Genomic DNA, 12,465 nt, shown 5'->3' on the forward strand with positions numbered 1-12,465 from the left:
AGGTGTTTCTTCTGACTGGTTTGATTTCCCCCCTATGCCAGGCTTTTCATTTCCAAGTAGCAATTGCAGCCTACTTCCTGAAACACATGCGGTGTTATCCTGTCCGTTCTTCTTGTCAGTGTTTTCGATATGTTCCTGTCCTCGCCGATAATGCGGAGAACCATCTCATTCATTACTCATTACCATCTCAGTCAATCTAATTTTCAACGTTCTTCTCCAGTGCCACAACTCAGGCTTCTGTACCCTTCTATTCCGGTTATTCCACAGACCATGCATCACTTCCATACAATGCTATGCTCCAAAAGTAGATTGTCAGGAAATTCTTCCTCAAATTAAGAACCTTGTTGGATATTAGCAGACTTCTCTTCGTCAGGAAAATCCTTCTTGCTAGTACTAGTCTGCTTTTTATGTTGTCTTTGTTCTGTTGGTCACTGATTATTTTGCTTCCTAGGTAGCAGATCTCGTTAACTTCAACTAGTTACTGATCCAGAATTCTGATTTCCTCTCCTATGCCAAACTTTTAATCTCCGAGTAGGGACTGCAACGTACGTCCTCAGACACATGGCCTATCATCCTGTCCCACTGTTCTCGTTTCTGATTCCTTTCATTACTTTGGTGTTCTTTAATTTACTCTCAGTCCATAATCTGTACTCATCAGACTCTTCATTTCATTGAACACATCCTGTAATTCTCCTTCATTTTCACTGATGACAGCAATGCCATCAGCGAATCTTATCATTGATTTCCTTTCTCCCTGAATTTTAATCCCATACCTGAAACTTTCTATTATTTTCGTCATTGCTTCTTCAATGTAAAGATTGAACAGCACCATTTTTTATTCCAGCACTTCATTCTTGGTCTTCCAGTCTTATTGTTTCCTCTTGGTTCTTGTACGTATTATATATTACACGCCTGTTTCTATAGCTTACCCCTATTTTCATCAAAATTTCGAACATCTTCCACAACTTTACACTGTCGAACGCTTCTTCCAGGTTGATAAACGGTGCATGTTACACAATTCATGTACTCTTTCAGTTGGACACCTCTTAGAAATCTTTGGTGGTCTTAACCTTTCACAGTAATCCTACTGGTGGTAGCGAACCTTAGGTTTACGTGGAATCTGAACTCTGGATCTTTCCTGGTGAACCTTCACATCATTGAGAGGTGAAGACCAGATCAAAAGTAGACCGAAAAAAATCAGTATTTAGATCGAGATCCTCACCCACAACTCTCGTTTCATTGTGTCTGTATGCACGCCCAGGCGCACGTAATTATACGCAAGTGAAATATAATAGAAGATAACAGATACAAAATGAAGAGCTCCTCAGCACCACCATTTGTTTGTGTCTAATGTGACTTCCTAAACTCTGCCAAACGCAGTAAATGTCCTTTCCACTTGTAAGGAAGTAATTGTGGCAGTACCGTTATGGATGATCGACGTAAAGCTTTGTAAGGGTGATAAGCTGTTTAGTCACGCTTCCCCTCTGTCAGTAATCTTTATTCTTCTCCTGGTGTTTCCAGTTCATTCTGCTTTCAACACTTCTTACGAATGAAAAACATCTGGTTCTGTACAAAACGTGGGCAGTAGTTAATTAAGGTAGCATAAATATCACCAGAGACTGGGACATTCAGTAAATATTCGGTACGTACTTGAATATCTATATCAAGTAGACAGACTCTAAAAATTATTCTGTTATTTTTCGGAGTCTTTTATCTCACTCCAGGTTTGTGTAATGACTCCTCAGTTCCTTTCGATGTCGTAAATACATGAAAAATAATCTCATAGAACATTTTACTTCCGAATTATTTCTTTCCTTGTTCAGAAACTTTTTTTCATACCAACGGTTTTTCTTAAAATAATTTGATCATATTTGTCCCGAGACATTTTTTGGCACGACGTCTCTTTCTGTCCTGTTGTCATAACATTCAATGTTTCCGATCACGAACTATTATCCTTCGCGAGCGATGGAATTGTCTCTCAAATATTCTGCCGTCATTTTTTAATTAACTTGTCAGGTGAATAAGACATTGCAGGTGTATTACTTTGTCGGTAAAAACCCTGTAAAAAGTTCTAACGGATGGGAAACAGAATCGCTAACATCGTCGTACGCGAAAACATGGATGGATTTTGGAAATGTCGGTTTAAATAACTGAAACGATACACATTACGACAGATATCTAATAAGATCAAATTTCGTCCTCATCGCTCTCTCCCCCCCCCCCCTCTCCCCCCCACCAACTCTCTAAGAATTAGCTAGACAAAGTAAACAAGGAAAGGACCAGACTGAGCTAAACGTAAAGTTTGTTATGTTGTGTCAGTAAAGAAATAATAATAATGTATGATGTGTGAGTTGAACTAGTTCAGCAAATATAGTGACTCTTAGTAGTAAAATTGAAAGTAGACACTAAGTTAAAATCAGTCAAGATAATGAAACAAAAATTGAGATTAACTAATATGAAGGCATTATGTGTGAACACCAAGAGAATAACGAAATGTTAGATATGTAAGTACACTGTCACTAATGTCACTAAAATCCTAGGCTCTAGATTCACATACAAGAAAGGTGAAAAGAAAAGACGATAGATAATGAAAATGATGATTCCCTGAACTGTTTCTTATTTCAAGCCATTTTTTCTATCTTTTGATTTTCGCTTATTATTAGGAGAAAGAAAACTGGCGCTCTACAGATTGGAGCGTGAAATGTCAGATGCCTTAATCGGGTAGGTAGGTTATAAAATTTAAAAAGGGAAATGGATAGGTTAAAGTCAGATATAGAGGGAATTAGTGAAGTTTGGTGGCAGGAGGGACAAGACTTCTGATCAGGTGAATACAGGGTTATAAATCCAAAACCAAATAGGGGTTATACAGGAGTAGGTTTAGTACTGAATTAAAAAATAGGAGCGCAGGGAAGCTATTACGAACAGCACAGTGAAATCATTATTGTAGCCAAGATAGACACGAAGCCCACGCCTACCACAGTAGTACAAGTTTATATGCCAACTAGCTCCGCAGACGACGAAGAGATTGAAGAAATGTGTGATAAGACAAAAGAAATTAATCAGAAAGTGAATGAAGACGAAAATTTAATAATCATGGGGGACTGGAAATCGATTGTAGGAAAAGGAAGAGAAGGAAAAGTTGTAGGTGGATATGGAATGAGGGTAAGGAGTGAAAGAGGAAGCCGCTTGGTAGAATTTTGCACAGAGCATAAGTTAATCACAGCTAACACTTAGTTTAAAATTCTTGAAAGAAGATTGTATACGTAGAAGAGGCCTGGAGTCACTGTAAGGTTTCAGATAGGCTGCATAATGGTATGACAGAGATTTAGGAACCAGGTTTAAAATTGTAAGACATTTCGATGGGACATGTGGAGACTGGCCACAATCTATTTTTTGTGAACTGTAGATTAAAACTGAAGAAACTCCGAAATGGTAGGAACTTAAAGAGATGGGAACTGGATAAATTGAAAGAACCAGAAGCTGTGAAGAGTTTCAGACAGAGCATTACGGAACGATTTACAAAAGCTGTGGAAAGAAATACAGTAGAATAAGAATGGTTAGCAGAGGAGCAATTAGGTAGAAAGACGAAAGCTAGTAGAAATCCTTGGGTAACAGAAGAGATATTGAAACTAATAGATGTAAGGAGGAGATATAAAAATACAGTAAATGAAATAGGAATTTCATGAAATAGGAATTTAACGTCTCAAAAATGAGATCGACAGGCACTGGAAAATGGATTAGCAAGGATGACTAGAGGACAAATGTAAGGATGTAGAGGCATATATCACTAGGGGTAAGATAGATACTGCCTACAGGAAAATTAAAGAGACCTTTGGAGAAAAGAGAACCACTTGTATGAATATCAAGAGCTCAGATGGAAAACCAGTTCTAAGCAAAGAAGGGACGGCAGAAAGGTGGAAGGAGTATATAGAGGGTCTATACAAGGGCGCTGTATTTGAGGGCAATATTATGGTGATGAAAGAAGACGTAAATGAAGATGATATAGGAGATATGATACTGTGTGGAGAGTTTGATGAGCACTGAAAGACCTAAGTCGAAAAAACGCCCCGGGAGTTGATAACATTCTATTACAACTACTGACAGCCTTGGAAGAGCCAACCCTGACAAAACTCTTCCATCTGGTGAGCAAGATATATGAGACAGACGAAATACCCTCAGACTTCAAAAAGAATTTAATAATTCAAATTCCAAACAAAGCTGGTGATGACAGGTGTGAAAATTACCCAACTATCAATTTAATAAGTCACGGTTGCAGAATACTAACACGAACTCGTGAAAGACGAATGGAAAAACTGGTGGAAGCCGCCCTTGGGGAGGTCAGTATGGATTTCGTAGAAATATTGGAACACGTGAGGCAATACTGACCCTACGGCTTACCTTAGAACACAGATTAAGGAAAGGTAAACCCACGTTTCTAGCATCTGTAGACTGGAATACCCTCTTTCAAACTTTGAAGGTTGCAGGGGTCAAATTCAGGGAGCGACAGGTTATTTAGCACTGACACAGAAACCAGATTTGCAGACATAAGAGTCGAGAGGCATGGAAGAGAAACAGTGGTTGGGAACGGAATGAGAGAGGGTTGTAGACCAACCCCGGTTTATTCAAACTGTTTATTGAGCAAACAGCAAAGAAAAAAAGAAAAAATTGGAGTAGGAATTAAAATCAATGTAGAAGAAATAAAACCTTTGAGGTTTTCCGATGACATTGTAGTTGTGTCAGAGACAGCGAAGGATCTGGAAAAGTTGTTGTACCTAATGGACTGTCTTGAAAGGATGATGTAAGGTAAACATCATCAAAAGCGAAACGAGGATAATGGAATGCAGTCGAATAAAATCAGGCGATGCTGAGGGAATTGGATTGGGAAATGAGACACTTAAAGTAGTAAATGAGTTTTACTATTGGAGGAGCAAAATAATTGATGATGGTCGAAGTAGAGACGATATAAAATGTAGACCAGCTATGGAAAGGAAAGCGTTTCTGAAGAAGAGAACTCTGTTAACATCGAGTATCGATTTAAGAGTCAGAAACTCTTTTCTCAAAGTATTTGTATGGATTGTAGCCATGTATATAAGTGAAACATGGACGATAAATAGTTTAGACAAGAAGAAAATACAAGTTTTCGAAATGTTGTGTTACCGAGGAATGCTGAAGATTATATGGCTAGATCACGTAACTAACGATGAGGTACTGAATAGATTTGGGGAGAAAAGGAATCGTGGCACAGCTTGAACTCTAGAAGGGATCGGTTGGTAGGACATGTTCTGAGGAATCAAGGGATCACCAGTTTAGTATTGGAGGGCAGCGTGGAGGATTAAAATCGTGGAGGGTGACCAAAAGATGAATACACGATTCAGAAGAATGTAAGTTGAAGTAGTTACTTGGATAAATGCAAGCGTAGGCTTCCGCGGCCGTTGTCTTCTTCAATAAAATTCTTCAGGGTATCAGACCGCATCATCATGCTCGGTTCTACCAAGGATGCAGTTGACAAACTACACACAGCTGGCGTGTATGAAATTGGTTGTGCGTGTGGATTAGTCTACATAGGTGAGACGGGACGTCCGATTAGCACAAGGCTCTCGGAACATGAAAGATATATCCGCCTGAAACAACACACTAAGTCAGCAGTGGTGGAACACCGAGACGAGTGCGGGAAACCAATATTTTTTCAAGGAGCCCGCGTCCTGGCGAAACAGCCTCTCACTTTCAAAAGAAAGATTAGAGAGGCGATAGAAATAGCCAAAAGACCCGCCAACATGAATAGAGAGGACGGGTACAAGCTTCCGAGGTCTTGGCTGCCAGCAATAGCAGGGCTACGGAGCGGCGGCAGAGCCGTGGCGGCCCATGCAGACACGCGGAGAGCCGCAGTAGTGGTCGCGAGCACACAAAGCAATGGCACGCCGCAGCCGGCTTCTGGACAGCATGGAAACAGTGTGACGTCACAGCCATCACCTGTTCGCTATTCGTCCGTCTCCTCCAATGGGGTGGATTAATGTACAGACCAATAGAAAACAGCTATTTCAGCCAATGACAGATAATAAAGGAAACACCAATAAAGCATACCTTTCACCCCTCCTCCTCCTCCTTTTACAGCCAATCAAGTAACGACACGGTTTTCTCGTGCAGCTATTTAAGGAACCAAGTGTGTTCATTTAGCAGTTAACGTAAGGCCCTGATAAAGGCTAGCTGCAACGCTGGCCGAAACGTTGGCGCATTTTAAATTATGACGATGCGGTCTGATACCCTGAAGAATTTTATTGAAGGTAGTTACTTGGAGATGAAGAAGCTTGCGCAGGATAGCGTATCACGGAGGGCTGCATCAAGCCAGTTCCTGGACTGAAAACCACAACAATAACAACAAATTTCAATCTCTTCATCAAATACGAAGTTAACAACTGCATATATAGCTTTATTGTTAATTTTCACAACTTTTTTGTTACTCTGTAGATGTGCATAGTCGTAAACTACAAGTGTAGATTTTTGCATCCTGCATAATTTCACTGAAATGAATTTCATTTAGCTCTACAGTTTTAAATATCACTGAATTTAGCCAAAATTTTTAGATCGTTGCCTGACACTTTCTTTAAAGTGTAAAAAAATGTATTGTTATTGAAATTTACCTACAAAGTGTATGTCAGATTGTTATCCCCATATCAAATATACAGCAAATATCACGAGCTGACCTTTGTCTCATGCAGCTGAGGCTACCTTCCTCTTTCTCTCACTGGTTCGCTGCCTTATATCATACTAAAAAAACTTTGAGTTCTCTTCTCAGCCAAGGAAAATGGAAACCGAACTGTTTTCTGCTTTGCCGCAAAAATATTGTCGTGCCGCAGCATTCCGTAATTTGGCACTAACAGCAAAAAGGTTTTTATGTAGAATAATTGCATTATATAGCAATTCCTGACGCATATGCAGGCATCACTTAAAATCGGTAACCTATTTGTTATAAGAAATTGAGCATTCAAAATTTACAGGCTCGGTAGTAGTTTGAAAAACTCGTGATAACCTCACAATATAACTCTATTCCGAAAATGTCGTCATCAGGATACCGAAAACCTTTAAATATGTAAGTTTCTGATATATGCTTACAACTCTATTTCCTTAACCGTAATCGATAAATGCTGCTTATTGTAAACCATAATGCTCAACAGGTACCATTATAAGCAAATAAATTTGTATGTAGCAATTATGTTTCTGTTGTTGTTGATGATTTCATGATGTATCATTATAACGTCAGCTTTTACGTTTGCAGCTGGTTTGTTTTGTGAATTATAAGCACAAACTACGATTATGTTAATCAAAATATCCACGGGTGTACTGCTGGTCTACAGTGTCCAACGGGCGATCATGCATGTCGCCATCATCAGGTGAACTGGCGGGCTGAGCTCCTGTAAACGTGCTGGTACGGAGATCCGTACGCTATGGCTGCTCAGGGGGAACTTTCCATACACACTGGTCAACACTTCCGTTGTCGATAGCTGCTGTTCAGCTCTGATCTGTTCTTCCTAAGACTGGCTCTTTCTGGAATAAAATGAAACGTCTGTGTTCACAAAATAAACTTTCTTAGGTGTAATGAGAGACGTTGATATAGTCCTGTTTGTACTTTGGTCAACTATAACAGAGCCAATTGTTTTGATCACGGCTGTTACTCAGCAACCGTATACCAGTTTCAACTTAGGATTATACAGGCAACCGGTTTGCACATAACTGGGAGGTACATTGACGTAGGTTTCGACACCTACTAGGGGTGTCTTCATCAGAATGAAATTTTGCTAAATCGTAAAATTACGTTTCTAAGAAACAATGGTCAGAATTTAGAACATCTATGCTCAGGTCATGTGCACATGTTACTGAACGTGTCTGATAGGTGGCGCAACCCTTTTTGTTTTGGTGGCAGCAATGTAAACTACTGGGCCGATCGGTCTAATGTTGCTCAAAGCTGCACTCACGTGGTAAAGATAGAACGTTTTATTTCACTTTTGACTTGAGCACAGCTGCTCTAAATTGTGACCATTGCTTCTCAGCAATGTAGTATTACTATTTAGGAAAGATTCATTCCGATGAGGACAAACTCAGTAGGTGTCGAAAACTACATCAGTTTATCTACCTGTTACGTGCAACCGTTTGGCTGTATAATCATACGTTGGCATTTTAGAACTGCAAGAATTACAAGTTAGAAAACAAATATTTTCGCCAACGTGAGTAGGGTCTTAAATTTTTTTCTCTTCGTCGCATTATCATGAAAATGTTAGATCATTGTAATGAGAATATTATATTTCATTGCGTAATTAGCAACAATGAAGGTAGTTTTAATGAAGTTTTAGAACTGTTGCTTTCTCGGAGAAGACCAAGAATTATCTCATATCTTATGTACGAATAATCGGTTATTTCAGAAACTGTGTGATCAGCTCGATTGAGCAAGATATGACGACACTATCAATTCTGCAACAGACCAGAGTGGGCTATACTGGGCAACTTGACTTATTCATTCGGTAAAACCAGATTAACGTGCTCCTTAATATCCGTTTACAACCCTTTCGCAAAAGGCATCCGCTACGAGTAAATCTTCATCCCATTAGATATCTGAGCAAACGAACAGACCCAGTTGGTGGCGAGTGGACTGGGAAAGAGAGGCTCAGAGAAACCGGCTTAATGAGTTTTTCTGCCAACAAGCAATCTGGAAATATTTATCTTGAAAATTAGCGGTATTTGCCTCTCCAACTAAGTAGAGAGACTTTTTACCGATAAAAGGTGGTGTAAGGCATTTCTTAGGAGTTTTAAACATGTTTCAGTAACTCGCGTCTTTAAAGGTAAACGGAATTATTTACTTACGTTTCAAACTGTGCGTCAGATTTCTGGTTGTATTTTTTCCTTAAAACGTCTCAAAGTTAAAATAAATTTAATTTTCCGCAGCTAGACTTCTGTGAAGTCAATGAATTGAACCTCTCATTGATTCCCACTGCAGATTTTCTTCGATTACTAATTCTATTTTTTAATCGTTTGGTGCATTATTAATATTCACTATAGGCCTAAAACTGTAATAAGTTTGATAATATTTAACAGGGTACAGAGCTTAGACTAGTTACAGAATATAGGTAAGTACCGTTCCATCTACAAGTTTCACATACGCTGATCAGCTGGAACATTATGACAACCGACCTACTATTGATATAAACCCTTTCACGAGGTAGCAGCATCATCTGGCGCGGAACGACTGCTAGTCAGACACATGCTGGGTGCATGTAATATCAGTGAACGTGCTGTCCGCGCGTAGAAAGGGGAAGGTGCTCACCGAATGCACGTTGAGTTGAGCCGGAAGTTCGGCAACAGCATTTCGGAAACTGCACGACTTTTTGGGTGTTCGAGGAGTGCTGTGGGGAGTATCTTCAACACGTGGCAAAACCAAGGTGAAACCACGTCCAAACTTCGTGGTGTTGGGCGCCGACCCGTCATTACAGATGTCGGACGTCGTGGGCTGGGCAGACTGGTGAAACAGGACAGGCGGCGAACTGTGTCCCCACTAACATCAAACTTTAATGTTGGGCAAAGCGTGTCTGGACACAACAGAGCACCGAACACTCCAAACCACGGACCCACGCATGTGTCAATGTTAACACCACGACATCGGCAACTACGACTGAAATGGCCACATGACCGTCGGGACTACGCATTGGCGCAGTGGTAGAACGTTGCGCGGTTGATGAATCTCGATACCTTCTTAGTCATACTGGCGGGAGCTCTCGAATCCGTCGACTTCCAGGGCTACAGCGCCTCAATACCTGTACTGTAGGTCGCAGACAAGCTGGCTGGGGCTCCATTATGCTCTTTCACGTAGACATCCATGAGTTGAGTGGAACTCGTGCAAGACACCATGACGGCCAGCGCGTGGCATATACTGGTTGCAGACCACATACACCCCTACATGACCATCAAGTTTCCCGACGGCAGCGACATTTTTCAGAAAGATAATGCTCCACACCACAAGGTCAGGAGTGTGATGTAACAGTTCGAGGAACACACTGGCAAGTTCCAATTGATGTGCTGGTTCCCCATATCGCCATACCAGAACCTGATCGAACATATCTGGGATGAGATTGAACGTGGCGTCAGAACTCATCAGCCCCCGCCCCCTCCCAGTAATCTATGGGAATAAGGTGACTTGTGAGTGCAGATCTGATGCTAACTCCCTACAGCGACCTACCAAGACCTCGTTGCTTCCACGTAATGACGCGTCGCCGTTGTTACACACGCCAAAGATGGACATACCGGCTATTAGGAAGATGATATTAACGTTCTGGTTGATCGGTGTATGATTGTATTATGAAAACATTAAGACCCAAAGAATAGGAAAATAACTCAAATGTACGACTTCGCGCAGTGAGCAGAGCTGTGAAAATGGGAAAAGCACAAGAAGGCAGAAAAACGATGAGAAATGCTTAGAGAACTGTGGCCAGAGTGATAGTGAACACATTTACGTAAAATAAGAAACTCATTAGAAAGACACTAAACGTCATCTATTGCTAACTGACATGAGAAGTGCAGATCGTTTTCACGAGTAATATGGAACGCTACATCACTCCAGTGCAACATTAAGTACATCTTCTCTAATACGACCTACACCGATTTGAATAAGACCTTCTGTAACGCATTACTTACAAATTATCTTAACACCATGAGCTGCCTAACTTTGACAGCTCATGTATCTGTAAGGAATCATTAATCTGTCTTAAACTAGACCAACATTCGCAATGGGCTTATGAAAAAATAATAAACGTAGTGAATATCCTTTGTAGTTGCTGAGGTGTAAAAATCACATTTATTTTTTTAAATTACATTTTTCTTTCTTTTAAACATTCAGAACAGCAGTTCCGAAGTAAATGATATTGTTGTTTTGTAGGTGCGACTACATTATATTACACGATAAATGTGATTTTGTTTCTTTTTCAGTGACGCACCTTTTGCTACTGATGGCGTGCAACGAAAATAAATGTGGTATTTTGATGAGAACTAGGTCCATCCAGAGCCTTAGTAGAATTTTTGAATGAAGCCATTCCGCTTCAAGCTGTTAAAATATTATTTATTGTGACTGCAGTTTCGACACATCTTCATCGTCGAACATGCTCAAATCCGTCAGTCACATAGTAAAATACACTATGGCTAAAAAAAATTAAAAAATTAGGAAGCATTTAAATCTGAAAATTCAACGCTACTCATGTGGGATATTAAGAACGCATTTTTCCTACCAGTAGGTCATAGATGAGTCACTCTTCCTCTAGAGCAAAACAAAACTGACAAAGAACTAGTGATTTTCAAACATGTGACACTAAACAAAGATTTCACTGCGCAAATTATTGGGGAAATTTTTACTGCAGAGTTATTCAGATGTAACACTGCCTAAGAGATCACATTGCAGAAAGAGGTCGAAGTTAAAACTAAATGCTGGTACTTAGCTTATAGCGAATGGAATGAAGAACCATGTTTTAAGTATCTTTGTCAAACGTTCCCACACCTTTCAGAAGCTAAACTAAAAGAAGGCGTCTTTGTCGGACCTGACATTAGAAAATTGATGTCTGATATTAACTTTGAATCCACAATGACCTTAAATGAGAAAGGAGCATGGGAATCATTCAAACAATTGGTTGAAAAGTTCTTGTGACATGAAGAAGACCCAGAATATGTTTCTATTATAGCTACAGTGTTAAGGAAGTTTAAAACTTCAGGATGTTTAATGAGCCTGAAAGTTCATTTTTTGAACAGTAACCTTGATTACTTCCCGCACAATATTGGAGATGTTAGTGACGAGCAAGGAGAGTGCTTTCACCAGGACATTAGAGTGATGGAAAAACGCTACCAATGCTGCTGGAACACCAACATGACGGGGGACTACTATTGGTCACTTCACCGAGTAGTTCAGCAAGCGACTCATCGCAGTAAAAGCTACACAAGAAGCTTCAAAGAAAAACTAGAAGGAAAACACAAACCAATTCCAGCTGACAAGTGAAACCTCTATTAACACATATCATTGATTTAAGTAGCTTACTGTAAATACAAACCATGCGATCTGTAAGCTCTGACAAGGCCAGAGCAGCAGTGCATTACCCTGTTTGTTTCATGCAGCTATGTTGATTGCAGCTGGCGAGAAGTGTGCAGCAGTGGCGAGACGTGGAAGCGGCAGATCTGAATCGACCGCAGCCGCGAAGTAAATGCAAAATTCTCAAAGTCTAGCGACCAGGCAGATGGATCGAAATTCACTCACTATCAGAGCTCTGAAACCGAAGTAGATTTCGCTGTGTGACACACCCATTTGCTGGTGGTACCAAGGACCAATTTGGCTCACTTATACAACAGAGTGCATAAGGGTACTAAGGTAGAGACTGGTATACCAAAAACGAAAAAGTGTGCCCTCAGCAAAATAATGGTCTGAGACGTTTAAAGTCACACTAT

This window comes from Schistocerca americana, chromosome 1 (genome assembly GCF_021461395.2).
Source record: "Schistocerca americana isolate TAMUIC-IGC-003095 chromosome 1, iqSchAmer2.1, whole genome shotgun sequence".
In the NCBI taxonomy this organism is placed as follows: domain Eukaryota; kingdom Metazoa; phylum Arthropoda; class Insecta; order Orthoptera; family Acrididae; genus Schistocerca; species Schistocerca americana.